Here is a 13382-nt window from a genome sequence, read left to right on the forward strand (position 1 = left end):
TTTGCCCCGGGGGAGCCTCTCAGAGCTCTGTGATCAGAGCCTCCTGTCTCTTATTCTTTCTCTTTTCCCTTTCCAGGTCCTTCCTATCTTTTTCTAAGTCCCTGTTATAGTATACACATGTGGCTACAAGAACCAATTGGTCCAGATCTCTGCTCCCTTCAGCCATCAATTTCTGAAGCTTTTTACGGATATCTGGTGCTGACTGTTTTAGAAATTTATCTTTTAGGATGATTTCCTCTTCCTGTGACTCTGGTATAATGTTGGTATGCTTTTGTAAAACATCCTTAAGTCTCTGTAGAAAAGCTACTGGAGTTTCTAAGGGTCCTTGCTGTACAGCTGTGACTTGGGAGTAATTAAGAGATTTTACCTTGGCTCTCCTTAGACCCTCAAGTGTGCAGTGGATGAAATGTTTATGACTCCATTCATCCTTGTCATTTTCAGGGTCCCACTCACGGTCATACCTAGGCACTGCTTGATCTATTGGAATTGGGAATTGAGGCTCCCTTCTTGTTTTCCAGTGCCTTTGTCTTTCTTCTTTCTCCCCCTCCTCCTGTGAGGGCCCAGTATGAGACAGGCATGAAGGGCTGCTTTTATCTAAGTGATAATTGTCTGCAGCTGTGACTGCCTGATCTAGAACCCTCTGTTTCTCCACAGAAGTGAGGGTCTGAGATAGCAATAGCATTACATCTTTCCAGCTCAGTTCAAAGTTTTGGCTGACTTCTCTAAATGCCTGGATGTACTGATCTGGGTTTTCTGTGTAGTTTCCTAAATCTTTTTTATTTCTTTAAATTCACTCACTCTAAAAGGAACATGAGCTCTGTCTCCTCCAGGAATTAACTGGAGGGGGTAGAGTCCTGTGGGACAGCATCCACTGTGTGAGGTTGCTGGGTAAGAGGGAAGAGGGGGAGCTGATGAAGCATTAGATTGGTTTTTTTGCTCAAGAGAGTTTGGGGGTTTTTTGCAAAGGGTTACCATGGTCTGGGTATCTAGCCTACATTTGTTTAGCCATTCTGGGTGGTCTCTTAGGAAAAAGAACAATTGAATGTATGGAACTTCTGTCCACTTTCCCTCCTTTTTACAGAACATACCTAATTGAAGAATGGTATTATAATTAATGCTCCCTCCTTCTGGCCATCTTTCCTCATCTCCCAGAGGATATTGTGGCCAAGCCTGGGTGCAGTAAAACTCAAGTCACTTTTGCTGAAGACTTTCTGGATCAATATCTTTCCAGTGTTTTAATAAGCAGACAAGGGGGGATCCTTCCTGGATCCTTGAGGCTTGATTTCCCATCTAAAAAGAGAATCAAGGGAAAATTAGTCACCTTAACAGAGGTTTCTTCTTTTATCTAAGCATCCCCAGATGAGGAGAAACTCTAGTGGGAGAGGGCATCCTGCTCTCCCTTGCTCCTTCCACTGCCACTTGTGGGTACAGTCATAGAGGATTTACAGATAGATATCTCAGTTGTACCCACCCCCCTGAGATGACCTTTGACCAATCTCTCATCTATTTTGACTTGCCTGTTTGCCTACAACCCAGGTAGGCTTAGTTTTCCTCTACCAGCTGAACACTTGTAATTAAAAAATAATTCTATCAAAGTAACCAAGAGGGCTTGCATGGCCAGAAGAAGGACCCCTTTAGAGGCATGGATGGAGACTCTTGATGAAGTAGACTTTTTTCCCCCTATATAACCTGTGAGGCATATATGCTTTCTATGAAAGGAGAGAAAGAGAGAGAGAGCATCTGGAAATTTGCTCTGGTAAGAAGCAAAAAAAAGAGGAGACCTGAGTTTTTTGCCTTTTAACTGTTTTTTTTTTTTTTTTTTTTGCTTTCCCTGAGGGTGGGCTATGGAACCTGTTTAACCAGTTAATCTGATGCTTGACAAAGACAGTTAAGCCTAAATTGGAAATTAGCACTTTCTGACACCTGTAGGGATTTTTCCCAAACTCCCTGAAGAAAGAAGCTCACTCTTATTTACAGCAAAGGCAGGGAGGGGACAATCATCATGAGCTGCCTGGGAAAGGGGAAGGAGATCCTGAAGGTTGGGGAAAAAGAGTTTCCAGGCTCAATGCATGAGGGATTATTGATCATCCCTGCTGTCCAGGTTGATCCTGCCCAAAGGCAGCACTGGAGCACTGGAAGCAAGAGGTGACCTCCCCTCTCAGGCCACGGAAACCATGAAGGTAGTGTAAGAGATCTGATTGTCTGTTTGTTGTGGACATGGCTGGAGGGGTCTGAGACTTAGCAGCCTTTGGGGCCTCAGGGCGGGTCAGAAAGTTGCTTCTCTAGCCTTTGGGTGACACTGGGGAGTGCCCCAGCCAGAACACCTTTTGTGGCTTGAAAGACAAACTTTCCTTTCCACCAGCTGTTTTTGGATTGCCCCTTAAGCTGGTCAGATCTTGAAAGTGAGTGTTAGCATTTAAGGAGAGGAAAAAAGAAAAGGCCTTGGTACACTGAAGTCGAGTTCCGCCCACGTAGCTTTGGCAGTGCAGCATAAACCCCTTCCTGGCCTCTGAGTTTCCTCAGATTGCCTGCCATACAGCTGTAGTGGGCTCAGACTTTTTCCTCAGTTTCCCAAGGAAGAAACCCTCCTCAACAAGACAGAGAGAGAGGGAGAAAAGTTCGACCTGAGAGTTCCAATGAAGCTAGGCCATGGTGGGGGGGGGGTCTCTCCTGGAAAACAGACTCCACCAGAGTGCCAGATGCTCATGGTCACATTCCTAGGCAGTCTTTCCCAGTTTGGCACAACCTATACTGATCTCAGGTGATGGCTGGTCCCTTCGTGGTCACCAAGTATGATGCACGGATGACATGCACAGGAATTTCAGGTGCTCAGTGTTCTTGAGCCTGCTCTGAGATTGAAAGCACAGACACACTCTAACCACAGAGGTCAGAAAGATTTTATTTGCACAGAATTTATTTGGAGAAAAGAAAAGAGAAAGACTGCATGTTGGAGAATGCAGGGGGACCCAAACACCGGTGATCCCATGGGCCAGGGTGGGGAGTGGGGTTTTATAGCCTATTTGCATTGCCTGATGGTGGAGATGCCTTTCAGATGCAAACAGGCATTTCCTAGGGAGGAGAAGTGTCTTCTTGATCACTTATCACCTTTTGGGACCTCCTGCAGTCCGTCCTTCAGTCCTTCAGGTTCATGGCTGAAATAGGTACAGAGGCTTTTATCAATATTGGATAGAAAAAAAGAAATGATAAAAATGTGTAGAGAGTTCAATTTTTGAGATTCATGTGTGCTATTTTATTTTCAGCTTCACATGACTGGTTTCCTAAGAACTTAAATCTTTCACAAATTTATTCTAAAAGTTATAAAACTTTTCAGAATATTTTTTGGCATGTTTGCTAGAATATTGTTTGGTCTCTTCAGATGTAGTTATAGATTTCAGAAAATGAAAACGTGGATGTCAGCTCCAAATTCTCTATCATCCTTTGACCTCAATTTATTTAAATTTGTCCTTTCTCTCCAAATGTAAGCCATACAAAATGTCTAATTCATGGCATTGTGATTGTATGTGACATTTCCTTTTAGCATGGTACAGAGGAGACCTCACCAACTGCTCATCATTTTCTCCCAGTTTTTCTGGACCAATGTCCCAGTCAGGTCCGCTTATGATGTGATGATTAAAACTCTGTCCAAGTCTTCAAAATCCAATACCAGTGATCAATGGCCAATGAAACTGTAGTTCTCAATAAATGCTTGTTGTCTTACCATGGCTGTTGTGTCTTTGGTGGAAGGGGCTCTCTTGCATGCTTCTTGTGTTAAAATGAAATTATCTCAATATTCACTTACTGAGCTGAGCTGAGCTTCCATCTCTGAATTCTCAGTAATAGTGAAACAAAGCTTTTTGCTTGAGCTTCTATTTTAGAAAATCACATAAAATTAAATTCTGCTTATGAAAAACAGCCTTCAGACTAATTATTTCAGTACATTTGCTGGTTGTTTATCTCCAACTAATATTTCTTAAACAATGAACTTTAATTAGACTGCTGACATCATCGGGCAGGCTTTACTGAAAGCATCAACAATTTTGATTTTATTTCTTTAATGAAAATCTTGTGGGTACTTAACATTCTGTGTACACTTGAGAAGAAGTTCTAATGTCATAGACTCTTACCATACTCATATAACTTAGAGAAAATACAATATATTGCAAAATTTCTTTACGACTCACTCTATGAATATATCTATACCTAAACTTGTTTAAATTCTATATTTACTTTTCAAAAATCACTGTAATTTTCCTAATATTAGTATTCACTTGTTTTTGAAATACAAATTGGGGCCTTTGAGTGTACCTAGCACTGTACTGAATTTTGGAAATATATTCATGAAGAAAATCACAAAACTGTACTTATGTAGAATTTGATTTTTTTCTTATCTTCATAGTGATGTTTTAGTCTAAATTATTTGACATCTAAACACATGTTCCAAAACATTTAGTAATGAGGCTGGATGTTATTGTTCATACCCATAGCTACTGAGGAGACAGAGATCACAGTTCAAGGTCAGACTGCATAAAAAAGTTAGTGTGGTCCCATGTCAGGCAGTAAGCTGGGCATGGTGATGTGTACCTGTGATCCCCGTTATGAAGGAAGTGCACATGGCAGGATTTTAGACCAGGCCAGCTTGACCAAAAATGAGACTCTGTTCTTAAAATAACTAAAGAAAAAATTTTTAGGGACATGGCTAAAGTTGTAAAGTGCCTGCCTAGCAATTATGAGGTCCTTAGTTCAGTCCCCACTACCAACAAAGCAACAAAAAAGCAAACAAAACTCCCAAAATATCTATTAATGGAAAAAGCACATATTATTACACTAAATCTAAATTTCTTATTTGTTACTTCCTCATTAAGTTAGAGACCCAATGTTCTCAGAGGTAATCCAAGCTCAGGCAACTTCATCATCTATTTAAACACCTTAACCTATAGAAAGAAGTTATTAAAACATTTCCTATCACAATAGCCTCTACAAAATGCCTAGGAATAAATTTTACTAAGAATGTGAAAGACCTTCATAATGAAAACTATAAAACTTTAAGAAAGAAATTGAAGAAGACACTAGAAGATGGACAGAACTTGCATGTTCATGGAACAGTGAACCAATACTTGGAAAATGGTTATACTACTGAATGCAATCTACATATTCAATGCAATACCCATAAAATTCTAATGACATTCTTCACAGTAATTCAGAAACCAATCATAAAATTTATGTGGAAGCACAAAAGACTCCAAATAGCAAAAGCAATCCTAAGCAAAAGAGCAATACTGGAGGTCACACAATATGTGATTTCAAATAATACCCCAGAGCCGTATTAATAAAACTATCATGGTCTACATGATCAACATAATAGATTAGAAGACCAGAAATAAACCCACATAAATATGGACATCTTTTTAAATTAAATTAAATTTATTTATTTTAAGCCATACTGGCAGTTGAACTGAGAGACTGAGGGCTTGTGCTTATAAGTACAAATGGCTAATAAATATGGGAAGAAATTTTTTCAACATCCTTGGCCATATAGTTATGCAAATAAAAACAATATTGAGATTTCATATCACCCCGTCTGAATGACTATCATCAAGCAAACAAACCATAACAAATGCTGGCAAGGATGCAGGGGAAAAGGGATCCTTTTCACTTATACACTATTGGTGGGGTTGTAAATTATGAAAATGAATATGGAGGTTACTCTAAAAAGTAAAAATAGTACTACCACATGATCAAGCAATACCACTCTTGGATATACATCTGAAGGATACCATAGAATCCTTCACCCATGTTTATGATAGCATTATACATAGCACCCAAACTATGGAATCAGCCTAGGTGTCTTTCAACACATGAAAGCATTTATGTCATTTGCAAGAAAGAAAGATAATAGAAGTAAAAATCATGTTAAGAGAAGTAATCCAGGTTCAGAAAGAAAAATATATATTTTTTTATATGAGGAATCTATATATGTATGTGTATATGTCATTAATGTAAATGTGGAACTCTTTGAAGGAACAAGTGGGAACAGGAAAATGGAAATTGGATTCTGTGGGGGTTAATAATATCATAGTACATTGGGTCAATGTATGAAGATGGCATAATGAAAACTACTAAAATTTGTAGGAGAGGTAAAATAAAAACCCTGATCTATGATGTATACAACCAGGATACATTTAATTATAGGAACAGAATGAAATACTCTAAACAAAGACTCTTAAAAATAATAATGAATTTTAATGGAATATTTTTCTGAGTGTGATGTCTAAATTACACAAAAGAACCACAACCTTAATGATTGAGTAATTTTTAAGTCATTCTCTTCCCTAGATTATTACTTTGGTACAAATGGAGTTGCAACTTGTCCTTTCAGTGTTATTTTTCTTACATTTTTACTACTTAGGGACTTCAGAATAAGTATATTAAATTCAGTAAGTATTATCCATTAAGCCTTTTAAAATTAGATTCTTAAATTGATAATACATTCTTGTTTATTCTTCTTAGATTTCAGGATTTTTCAGTTGTGGTTTTATCATAACTTGAAATAAACTTCATTTTAATTTAATGTCACAGTTTTCTCTTATCTGTTTGCATCTAAGATTCATCAGGGGAGCTGCCTTTTGACTTCAGAATTTAACAAAAAAAAATCTTGCTGAATAGTTGTAAACATCTGTTCATAGCATCTTAATCCATGCTCAGTTGTTTCATTCGTTCTGACATTACTAAAGAATGAGTTACTCATCTCAGCTTTAAAAAAACTTATATTTCATTTCTAATTGTCACATAATACCTGTAGATGCTTTTGGGTTGCCGTGTGATGTCCTGACACATGCATACATTGCCCAATGATTAAAGTATTAGATAAACCATCACTTCTAAGTTTTATCAGGTCTTCACGGTAACAGCTTTCAAAATCCACATTCCTAGAAAGTCATATTTTCAATATTTATTTTACATTAGAAAACAGGCAAAATTCCTGCTCTTGTGAAACTTGCTCTCCTAGGAAGACATCTAATAATAAAATAATACTTGATATAATTACAAATTAATGAAATATCTGAGAAGAAAATAAAAATGTATCATAGTAAGATAAATATGAGATATTTGTTTATAAGGAGGTCTGCTTGAAGAGAACATCATCATAGTTGAGATCTATAAAGAGGAAATAACCTTGTGCAGATTTGTGGAAAGGAAATTTCTGTAGATGATATGTGACAATCAACATTCCAAATGGAAAATGGTATGGCATGTTTGAGAAGTAGATAGAGTAGAGAATTGTATATGCAGTTGCATGCAAACAAAGATTATGTCCTGACATAAATTTGACAGAGAAGCCAGAGATGGAGGAGATTTTATAAAGTCCTATAATTTAAATTAAGAGGTTTCTGATTATTTTAAGAAATAAAATAAAAATCATTCATTTATTTTTATCTGGGAATCATAAAAATTGTTTTTTTTCTGTAAGACAATTCTGTAAAGAACTTCTTGGAGAAGGATAAAAATGGAAATAAGAAAGCTGAGAATATTACAGCAGTAATCCAGAACTGAAATGGCAGTGGTTTGAACTAAATAGTGAATAATAGAGAAACAAGAGACATATTTAAGAGACACTTTTAAGGCAGAACTGAAGGAAAGCATCACTGACAATTGACAGCAAGAATAAAAGAAACACAAGGAGGTAGAATTGGCTTAAGTTGTAGAGCTCTTGCCTAGCAAGCATAAGGCCCTGAGTTTAAACTTCAGTACTGACAAAAAAAAGAGAACCATGAACACAGTTTTCACATGTTTCAGTGGAACCACTGAGTAGACAATGGGTCCTTTAACCTAGATGAGTGATACTCATTGCATATATGACCCTAAAAGTCTATTCTTAAATATATATTAAATATAATTAAAAGCATTTAAAATCTTGCATGTAAATATTCATAGAAAGTGATCAATAGTAGAAAAATTTAGAAACTCAAATGTTAAACAAATATAGTACATCCATATAATGGGGCATTGTTCAGCAATAAAAAGCAATGAAGTACTAATATATGCTACAATATGAATAAACCTTAAAATATTATGCTATGTGAAAATATGAGACACAAATAGCATATTTATTATCAAACTTGTTTTAAATGTCACAAGTAGGCAAATCTATAGAGATAGAAAGTAAATTTGTGTTCTCCAGACACTAAATGAGGGAGAGGGAAGAATGACATGCTACTGTTAATTGGTATGACATTTCTTTTGGGGATGATAAAAATTTTCTAAAATTAATTACTTGGTGACTGCTCTATGGCTTTATTATACTAAGAACTGCTGCTCTGTGTACCTTAAAGGGGTGAATTTTGTGGTGTGTGAGTTATATCTTAATAAAGAGGGCATCATGTGTTGATACAGAGCAAACAAGCTGGAAAGAGCTTGCTTTTATAACAAACTCACATCCATGTGGTCACTTACACATCCATTAATCTAGCCATGAGGGCAGAATCCTCATGACTCTGCCAGCTCCCAAAGGAAACATTTTGCTGCATTGGGGAGCAAACTTCCAACGCATGAGATTTGAAGATTCATTCAAACCATAGCATCCTTGTGTAAAATGATGTACTACTTCATAGAATCTACGTACATCTTCTCTTACAGTTTAAATCACCTCTAGACATAAAATACTGAGTTCCATGTAGCTTCTATGTAAGTAGTTTATCATTCTCTATTATTTAGAGAGTAATGAGAAGACAAATTTGTGCATGTACATACTCAGTAGTTTTATCAAATATTTTCTATTCTTATTTGGCCAACTCCATGAGTATTGTACCCATGGAGATAGAGGCCAGCAGAAAACTCAGGAAATTATAGATGAAAAAAACCTGGAAAACAGAAAGGAAAATGAAAAGAATCTCTCCATATTGATAATTAATTCTAATGTAAATGGATTAAACTCTGCAATCAAAAGTCAAAAAGTAGGAATCAAGTGCATAGTCTCAAGAGTAAAATACTTTCTTACTACTGGAGATATACCACTTATGGAGCCTGTGGAGTTATGGTCTCATTCTCTAGTTTCCATAGGTGAAATAATTTTGAATTCACTTAATTCCAAGAAGTACAATTTGAGTAAGTGTACTCAGACACACACTCTTGTCAGTTTAAAAAATTGCTCTTCAAATGTCTTACATACTTGCGAAAACAGGAACTATGTTCCATAGCTGGGATTTGACAGCTCTCACTGGATTCCTTATTCCCATGTTGTAAACTCATTGTCTTATTTTGGATTCTGCTGAAAGAAGAAAGAAGACTGAATATCTAGGAATCAAAATCATGTCTTTATGCATTTGAATTGTTCCATAAATTGATTAATATGTCCTGGCCATGAAGATTATTCAGAATAATATTTTTAATAACAATGTATTTTCTTAAAGGTAAGATAAAAATATACTTTTTAGAAAACGGGAATAAATGGATAATAACCTGATAATTGATGTGATTTTAATTGACAGTACTTCATCCCAAATCATTATATTTAGTATCTTATTATACAGGATATAAAAAGTTAATGACTTCAAGATTGTTTTATATTATCTAAAGAATCACCAGTGATAAAGTCACTTGGCTTAATTTGCTATTGGTTTTACCTTAGAAAGATTTATTGTAGGTTAATGAGTAATAGAAAAGGTGTAAAGTTTATATTGTATTGCACTTCTAGATGAACTGTTTAAAGCAATTTTATTTTGCAATATCAAATTCACTTATATCACCTCTGAATTTAGATTTGATATTATACATTCACATACATATGACTTTAATTCAGAATAATCTTGATGGGCAGGACTGCTGTAAATATTTCTCTGGATGGTTTATCATGCTATCAAACACAATTTTAAAAGGGAAAATTTTATTTAAATGATTTTTGATATTCAAATATACATTACGTATATATATAAATATATGGGTCACATAATGGAAAATAATCAAAAGAGAAATCTCTTAGTGAATAGCTATAGTCACCTAGACATTATCTATATTGACATGAATAGTTGAAATTGAATATAATTAAGGCATAAAATTACTTGAAATGTAAAGTTTTCATTAGAAAATTTACTTTCACAGGACCATTGTGAGCTCTGATGTGCAACAGCACACCAAATAAAGAGATATACTTGTCTTGAATATTTGATTCTAGTAGTAAGTGAATACAAATAATATAATAATGAGAAGGTGTCATTGTATGAAGGAAAAATAAGATAGACAGAGTGACTCCCTTATTTTTATATAGTGTGGATAGGCTCGCAGAAGGACCCATGGAATAAAACAGAAAGCCATGGCTGTATCTCAGGGGACTGAATCACACACAGATGCAAGAGCAGAAACCAGTTATGGAAGTGAAGACAAGTTGGTAGGAACTGAGATCAGTGAGGCATCCAAGGACCAGATTTTATGGGATTTAGCATGCCAAAGTGAAGAGTGTATGTTTTCGTCAAACATGGGAAGCCACGAAAAATTCAAAGTTACGAATGAGTTTACCTGAATATAGGATGGGGAGTGTACTTTTAACTCAACAAGAAGGGAAGATGGTGACATACTAAGATGTTATATTTCAAGCAATAGGTAATGGTTTCTTGACTTAAGTAATTATAATGGAGATTCTGACAAGTAGTTGAATTAAAATATATTTTGAAAATGTAGTCAATGTGATCTTCTGCTAAATTATGTACTCCATAATTCTGACCTGACAAGCTTATTGAGTAATGACACCATTCAGTGAGGTATACAACACTGTTGGTAGGCCACAGTTGAGTCTTTAGTGTGGAATTACGTTGATGTCTGATATGGACATCTCGGTGAACACACTGAGTCATTATTTGAGAGTATAAATTAGCTCAGAGGAGAGATCAAGACTAATGAAATAAATATGGAATTATCAGCATATGTATAGCTTTTATTTTTTATTATTTTTAGAGCTTTACTGTTCACAGATCTTGCATATGTATTCTCATTTCACCATCACAACAATCCTGTGACATAGGCAGCACAGATCATTCTCAATTAACAGATGAAGAAAGTGAATCTTAAAGTGGTTAACCAGAGTGCCCAAGGTTCTAGAGTTAGTAACCATTTTGTATATCTATCAGTCTTTGGCCTATAATTTCAGCACCCAACCTCCCCTCATTCTTGCCCTACCTACCGCTTTACAGGAATAAAGAACGTAAAATGAGTTCAAGGCTAGAAAAATATTTTGAGGGAAAAAGCACTATAAAATTATACTGATAAACTATAGTTGTTTATGTTTACATAGATCATTCCCCTTCACTTCCTAGCTATTCATGAACCTAAAGTTTATATTACCTCTGTTCTATGATAAATTAAATGGTTTAGTAAGACAGGGTAACAGTGTGATACAATTTAAAGTTATATAAATTACAGTCAGGACACCAATATTACTACACAAATTGAAAACCAACTCAGGAAAGCTAACATGCAACTAGGACCCACTGCAGCACATAGCAAAGCAAGGCAGCATTATTGGATAGGAATAAAAGGAAAACAAGGTGACAGAGTTCAAACTGGCACACATACTATCACCTAAGGCAATGTGGTGGCAAAGAATTATTTATTCCACAGTTTGAACAAGAGCATAAGAGTCATAAGAACCCATAAAAAAAATCTTTTCTTTTTCTTTTTTGGTGGAATTGGTGTTTGAACTCAGAGCTTTGTACTTGCAAAGCAGGCACTTACTTGAGCCACACCTCCAGTCCATTTTGCCTGGTTATTTTGGAGATGTCGGGTCTATTGAACTAGTGCTTAGGCTGGCTTCAAACCATGATTCTCTTGATCTCAAAGTCCTAAATAGCTAGGGTTAGAGGCTTGAGCCACTGCAAAACCATGTTAAATCACACAGATGTCTCAGCTGCCAACAGGGAATATAAACACTGTCATCTTCATCATGAAGAATGATTTCACCTATGTTCTAATCCTGAACTAAACCAAGGAATAGCTCCATGCTAAAATTCCTGAGCCAATCAACCAGTACCATCATTTCTAATCAGACTAATAACCAGAATGTCTTTTAAGGTAATGAATTGGATGACTGTTCAATATTTTCTTAAGAATTTACTATGGACTCTCTTGCTTTAAGAACCAAAGAACGTTATATTGAACTTTTTTTGTTTTTTTGCAGTAGTGGGTCTTCACTCTGAGCCACTCCATCGGCCCTTTTTTGTGTTAGGTATTTTTGATATTTGCTAGGGCTGGCTCCTCCTGATCTCTGCCTCCGGAGTAGCTGGGATTACAGGAGTGAGATATTGGGCACCCTGCTATATTGAACTTTTATTGGTGATTCTAAGTATATGTGTTTATAACAGTTAAAATGGGATAAGTAAATTTAACATATTAAAAGCTTTATAGCATCTGTTCAGAAAAGATTATATACTGCACAAACTATTCAAAGTCATACAAAACCATTTTTCAATGTCTTTTCAACTGAGAAGAATCCTATTCACCACACTTCTCCTCCTGACATGGTTCATGCTGAGCAAGCTTTGATTTCAGTTTTTTGTTTTGTTGTATAATAGCCTCATATTTTTCTTTCATTTCTGCCAATTCTAAGTGAAACAGCTCTATTTCTGGTTTTTCTAGAAAGCTCCTAAGTGATCCTTTAAAAACTCCAAAGCACTAGTAGGTTTCTGTGTTTCTTCATATAAGGCTACCAACTCCTTGGTCATCACGTCCAGCCCCTGGTTTCTCCAAGTACCTCTGAAACTGCTGGCACTTTGTTTTGAGTTGGCGGCTTTGTACTGGGCCATAGAGACAGCAACAGTGGCACAGCTGCACTGGAGACTGTGCTGTATAGTTTTTAAACAAAATCTGGATAATATCCATTAATTCATGCATATATCTAAAGAATAGATAAGAATAAAGTTCTAAACAATTACATGATTCATTAAATGAGACAGGAAGCAATGATGAAATTGATGTTGTAGCACTGCGGAATCCAAGTTTAGAAGATATTTTATGTAGAGGAATGAGTGAACTGTTACAGATAATGTGACTTAGATGTAGAAAGAAAATTTGCCTTTGAATTTGGCAAAGTAAGGATAATTGGTGACCTCTAGAAAAAAAGTGTCATTTTAGTATTAGGATCAAAAGCATGATTGGTAATGACTTTGGGAATAAGTTGGAAATGAAAAAAATTTTATAGACAGCCATTTTGATAATTATATATAAAAAGAAAGGGAATGAAGTCAACAGAAATGTTCACAAAGAAAAATTGAAAAATTAGACCAAAAAGGGAGAAGTGTTTATATTTTAAACTAATAGTAGTGATGAAGCATGGAGTGAAAGAATCAATATTTAGGACACAATTATGGGATAAAGAACCTTTAATAAATGGTGATAAA

At 35.7% G+C, this 13382-nt stretch overlaps 1 pseudogene; it reads right to left on the reverse strand.

Annotated features, from left to right (window-relative positions):
- Positions 1 to 12477: 12477 nt before the first annotated feature.
- Positions 12478 to 12788, reverse strand: LOC109678985 (c-Myc-binding protein pseudogene; annotated as a pseudogene).
- Positions 12789 to 13382: the final 594 nt, after the last annotated feature.

This window comes from Castor canadensis, chromosome 8 (assembly GCF_047511655.1).
Source record: "Castor canadensis chromosome 8, mCasCan1.hap1v2, whole genome shotgun sequence".
NCBI lineage: Eukaryota > Metazoa > Chordata > Mammalia > Rodentia > Castoridae > Castor > Castor canadensis.